Source organism: Acomys minous (assembly GCF_964271855.1).
Source record: "Acomys minous genome assembly, chromosome: 13".
NCBI classification, from domain to species: Eukaryota; Metazoa; Chordata; class Mammalia; order Rodentia; family Muridae; genus Acomys; species Acomys minous.
Window position 1 is genome coordinate 53548856 of NC_140495.1, and position 6413 is coordinate 53555268.

Genomic DNA, 6413 nt, shown 5'->3' on the forward strand with positions numbered 1-6413 from the left:
CAGGCCAGCTGTCTAACAGCCTTTGTGTCAGGCACTCTGACTAGGTCACTCAGCCTTTGATATACTGCCTAGTGCTTATTGCATGCATTCTGCTGACAAATGAGCTGAAGTATGATTCGGTGACTTGGTGACAGAGGCCCATGCAGCTCTGAGCTTCCTGCAGTACATCTCAGTTGAGGCCACTTTGGGAATCTGAAGCCAAGTAGTCTAGGCGTTGTCCAACAGTCACAAGAAAGGAAAAAGTAGTGTGTACTGTCCGATGCCTTAGAAGTATTTCTAAGCCCAAGCTCGTAGTTTGTGGTTCTGTTTCATGGGGACACCAGGGCAATGATAAACACTGTGTTTTTTGTGTGGCTTTCCATCAAACTAACTGCTGGCTGAATGCAAACATAGGGATTGTTTTATTATAAGTTGAAAACCCCAACTCTTACATAAGAAACAAAACAGTAACAATAAAGCTAGTATTTTTAATATATTTTATTGATTTACTCATATTACATCTCAGTTGTTATCTCATCCCTTGTATCCTCTCATTCCTCCCTCCCTCCCATTTCCCCTTACTCCCCTCCCCTATGACTGTGACTGAGGGGGACCTCCTCCCCCTGTATATGTTCATAGGGTATCAAGTCTCTTCTTGGTAGATAGCTAGTATCTTTTAACCAATTAGAAAGGTGGGCAGTGATTTCTACAAGGAAAGCAAAGTAACCTATGGGAGAACATCCACCACTCACACTCCGGGCCGATCTATGTGGCCAGGTGGGTAGAGCAGAGCCCTGGGGAAGAGCCTCGTGCACCAGGTCCCACAGGTCCCACAGGTCCCACAGGTCCCACAGGTCCCACAGGTCCCACAGGTCCCACAGACCGGCTGGAAGCCCATTCTTCTGCAGGAGAAGTGCCCTCTGGGGCAGGCTGAGAGCTCTAACTAACAAAAGGGCAAGGTCGTTTCTAACAAACTGCAGCAAAGAAAATGTGATCAGCACTGCCACCAAGTGGTCATTCCTGGAGGAGGCTTCCTAGGTAAGATGCTAAGAGGTTCCTTACATAATCAACTCTCAGGTCTAGAATCGCCGTTTACTGATAATTGACGCTGGAGGAGACAGTCAGCCAGGCCAAGAATTAGAAAATTTCAGAAAATAATAGTCCACTGTCTCCATCAAATTAATGGTGAGAAGGAAAAATAATGACTGGGCAGTACTAGGAAGCAGGGAGCAGGGAAAAGTCTTACTCCAAAAGACAAGGTTTACACCAGGAAAATATGTATATGTGGTGGTCTCGTCTGAATCCTTATCCTAGCAAGCAAGCTGTGAAAATTGGACTTTTTGAAGGATCTGGGGAAATGGCTCAATGAAATGTTTGCTGCACAAACCTAACCTGCATTCAGATCCCTAGAACTCTCAGAACAAAGCTGGAGCTGCCGCCTGTGAGCCCAGCGCTGAGAAGCGTTGGGCAGGAGGGCACTGAGACCACTTTGCAGACAGCCTAGCCTAACAGGTGAGCCCCAGGTCCAGTGAAAGACATTCTGCAGAAAATAAACAGTCAAGGATGACACCCAACACTGCCCTCTAGTATACACACGCATACATGTACATACACAGCTCATACAGGTTCACGAAGGAGAGGGCACATACATACACACACCATGAGGGCTGAAGCACTGTGACAAGCAGATGTGCCTGGTTGTCTGATGAAAGTAGAAAACAGTAAATCTTGTGATAACGGTGCTGGGGTTATCTTTAGGAGAACGCTTTGGCTATTAGAAAGACAGCATGCATGGCTGATCACACATCAGGGGGCTGCATTAAAGGTTCTGGCAAGGAGTGGGTTAATAACAGGTCAAAGGTGGGAATTTCCCTGCTACAGCTGAGCACTGAGAATCAAGGCGTTGTTCTTTATGCTCTTACAGTTGAGGAGCTCGCTAACAGGTAAAGTCTGACCCTCAAGGGAAGTTACTGTTGATTTGAAACTCAATATTGTGACATGGTAAAATATTTCCACCACGCTAGTGGGCATTTCCTGAACTTCTTGTTCCATGTCACACGCAGACACAGCTGTGCGGCATGGCTGCTGCTGCTCTCCGTGTGGCAGTGTGTGGTATCCACCAAACCATGCAGTTGTAGACTGCTATGAATGTCAATGACACGCAATAGAGATATTTAACCTTTCCTTGTGTGGAAAACCAAGCCATCTTTTCCCCTTTTTAATAGAAACATCTATGTGACGAGGTGGACCGCACACACATCCTCTTCCCACAGGGCCAAACCACAGATGCCCCAAAGCATGGCTCCACATCTCCTCAGCGCTGTGCAAGGTGCCGTTTCTTTCAAACTACCCGGAGACTGAGACGGTACCCGTCCCTTTGTGTGTGAATGTGTTGGATTGTGCTCAAGTTAGTGCAGGTGCCTGAGTCCAGAAGAGGGTGTCAGACCCTTGCTGCTGGACTTACTGCCAGCTGAGGGCCGTCTGGCATGGGTATTGGGAGGACGCTGTTGCTTGAGCCATCTTTCTAGCCCAGTACCTTGACTCTCTCTAGTACCTTCACACCCCTGCCTAAAACATGACTATTTACTGATCTCTCTGCCTTTAAGTTATGAACACAACCACACTCACATTTGCAAGACTGAATGGACGGTGACTTCATCCTGAGCGCAAATGTAACATTCTTTGTTCTGACTTCAATGCTTTTATTTTTGGTTGACACCCTCTTTCAGAAAGATAGAAAACAGACATGTGAGTGAGCAGTCTATTTCTCTTTTTTTTTTTTTAAAAAATAATCACTCCCTAGGCTCATCTTAATATATTTTGCTACTCCATGGGGGAAACAAAAAGCTCTGAAAATCAAATTGGCCTTTTGTATTTAAATTTCAAATAGATGGATGCCTATGATCACATCGTATTTATTGGTTCACCACATAAACCAAAGCAGAAGTCTTTTCATTGGTTCCAGTGTCCTTTGATTTCATGATTGTATTTTGTGAGCAGAAAGACTCTAACCATATTGTGTGTGATCATTGATTTATAAAATGTTACAGATTTGAAGGCAGGAAAATGTCCAAACAGGAAGGGCAATAAAGGGTTTCAACAGAGTTTTAAAGTTTTGACTAAAATAGCTTTATAGTAATCTCTAAATTCTTTTTAAATTTTCTATGTTTTTTTTTCATATGGCTCAGTGGGGAAAAGTATATATATATATATACACCAAATACAGCAACAGCTCTTATAAACTGAACATTTTATCCCTGAGTCAAGACTACTTCATGGGTTTGTGTTGGAAGACTACTGGATGTTTTTTGATGACTAACAATGGTCATTTCATTCTACCAGTGAGAGGGCAAGTGGCATGTGGTGTAAAAGGGGGGACTGTCCTGAAAGTGTCATTGTCTTCCTGTTTAAAGAAAGCACTTAACCTATCATCAGCTGCGTGAGACTCTGCTCTACGGCCCAAGCGCAAGTCCCAGCTCAGCCATTACTAGTGAGTGACCAGAGACACTAACTCCACCTCTTAAGTCCTCATTTTTTTTTAAAATCCAACACAAATCATATCTGTATGCCTAAGATGCTTGTTACCCTGCACCTTCAAAACAGAAGCAGGTGGGAGAATCACCTGGGTCCAACCAGCAGGGGGCGCCCCTCCCCTTGTCACATCACAGCCTCTCCATACCCACCCTCCCACATCCCTGCAGGTAGGACTCAACTCTACCTGGGAGTGAAAAATGCAAGCAGGATGCCTCTCCCCTACCTCATACGTGTGGGCACCTCCTATTTGAATCCTCTACATCCGTTCCCTCTGCCATCTATTCACCCCTTCCTGTGGGGGCACCCTGACAATACTGCACATCTGTCATGCTTACCTCAGCCTCACTGCCAACAACCCAGGAAGACTTTTTACTTAATCTGGGACTTCGCTTCTCTGCCTAAGGTCACAGAAAGGCCAGGCCATACTGCATGAGTCTGGAACATAGTAGGTCCAAATAAACATGCATAATAGAAATCTACACTGTGAGGAGAACAGATACATTTCTATAGCAACCGACCAGAGCACCTGGCCTCTCTCCCAAGAGAGAGGTGATAGCAAGGGCTGTTGGTATGGAAGTTTCTAGAAGGCATAAAGTACTTCTTTCCAATCTGAAGGCAGCTGTAGAAGCCCAGAGGGATTATGGAAAGGTGAAGGGATTGAGGCATGGAAACTTAGGCTACTGACTCAGTGTGTCCACACTTGTCTCAACAGCCCTTACACACTACTGTGTTTTTTTTGGACCATAAGATGCACTTTCTCTCCAGAAAAGGGTGTGTGTGTGTGTGTGTGTGTGTGTGTGTGTGTGTGTGTGTGTGCAGATAAGGGTGTGCCTTGTGGTCCGATTGCTGTTTTTACTGTTTTTCTTGTTTCACTGCTCTGAAAACTGGGTACGTCTTATGGTCTGAAAAATATGGTACTCTTCTACCTCTTAAACAGTCAGATGTATTAGCAGTTACAATTTAGCCCCCATTACAGGTAATATGATTGATATTCAGAGAACTGAAAGTCAAGGTGACATTGCTAGTAAGTAATGGGCAAACATGACCAGTTTGGGAACTGCTCTAGCCACCTGTACCTCCACCCTGAAATACCTGCACCTGCAATTGTCCCTACAGTTGACGGGGCCCCCAGCCACATGAAGAAGGCAGAGGGAAAGAGTTGAGGGAAAGGTCCTTCCCTAATCTATAGTGTAAGCATTTCCTTTTTTGGTATATTTCTTTCAGCCTGTGTAACTGGTCTACCTAGTAATAAATGCTCAGTAGATACTTGTGGATTGACCAAGTACAGGTCTACAACCTAACATAGGGAGAGAACTTACAGGACTGTTTCCATCACTCTTATAAGGGTGCTCGAAGGAACAAATGCATTATGGGGCTGTAGGTAACTCATTATGTTGTCAGTAAGGGCTGTGAGAAAATCTATTGGTGTTATATCATTCTTATCCATGTGCCCTGGTATGCTGTGTTTGCTCACTTGAAAGAGCACATGTCTTCCTCGGGGTTTCTATTGCTGCGATGAAAAAACATAACCAAATACCAAGTTGGGGAGGAAAGGGTTTATTCAGCTTAAGCTATCATTGAAGGAAGTCAGGACTGGAACTCAAACAGGCAGGATGGGAACCTGGAGACAGGAGCTGATGCAGAGGCCGTGGAGGGGCGCCGCTTACTGACCTGCTTCTTGTGGCTTGCCCAGCCTGCTTTCTGATAGAACCCTGGACCACCAGCCCAGGCATGGCCCCACTCACCCAGTGATCACTAATTGAGAAAATGCCTCACAGCTGAATCTCATGGAGGCATTTCCTCAAGTGAGGCTTCTTTCTCTCCGATGACTCTCGCTGTGTCCCTTTGACACAGAAAACCATCCAGTACAAGACACCAGCTCTAGTACACCACCTCCACCCCATAAGGACCAGGGACACCATCTAGGAGGACAGTACAAGGATAGCAACAGAAGCTCCCCCTGCCACAGGCCAAAGTCAGTTATCCCCGTACATAAGCATCCCCAACTCAAGGGTTGGCCATTGCGGTTTTCCAATGGACCAGAGAAGATATCAGGTAGAGTAGCTTTGGAGTTTTATGGGGGGAGGGGAGGGTGGGGGAAGGCAGGACACATATCACAGAATCATGAAGAAGGTGTGTTAGGGGAGAGACAAGGCCTGTTGGCCTTAGTTTGGCTATAAGTCACTGTGCGGAAAGGATACGTCCCGCTCTCCTGTGTCATCCTTCTTGCTCAGGAAAGAGATTCTCCGTCTGATGTCAGGGAAGGTTACAGCAGGCTCAAGCAGCGGGCAGACAGCCTCAAGGAAAAGAACACATTTGGCTTGGCCCAAAGCTCTGGCCTGAAGTGACCATCGCATCCCCAGCCATCCCCAGCCAGGAGGGATTGGCAGGCAAATTGGGCTTCCCGCCTGGATGCAATTAGCTATCGACAGCCTTCAGGACTCCACAAGCAAAGATGCCCATAGTGCAACCTGAGTTCCTCTGCAAAGCCATCATTTTTCTTTCAATCTCATGTGGGGATAGAAATATCTGAGACCAGGAGGCCTGAGCTGACCACTGGGTCACCACGGAGGCTCCTGGTCACAAACCACTATCCATTAATCACCCTGACAGCGGTGGTTACAAAGCACGCATTGTGCGAAGCGAGCCCTGCGCTTCCATGCTGCATGGGAACTGGGAAGAGGGGGGGATAATTGGAAGCATAACGTGGAAGTCCACTTCCCAACTCCCTTCCCTTAGCGAGTCAAACAAGTCTGCATTCCATACAGTCAGTCCACGGGGTTGTGTAGCACCTGGTGCAGGAGGAGATGAATTCTTAAACAATAAGCAATCAAAAGGAAACGAACTACAGGAGCATTCGAGTACTAACCAGTTAAGAGGAACAAAAATAAATAAATAAA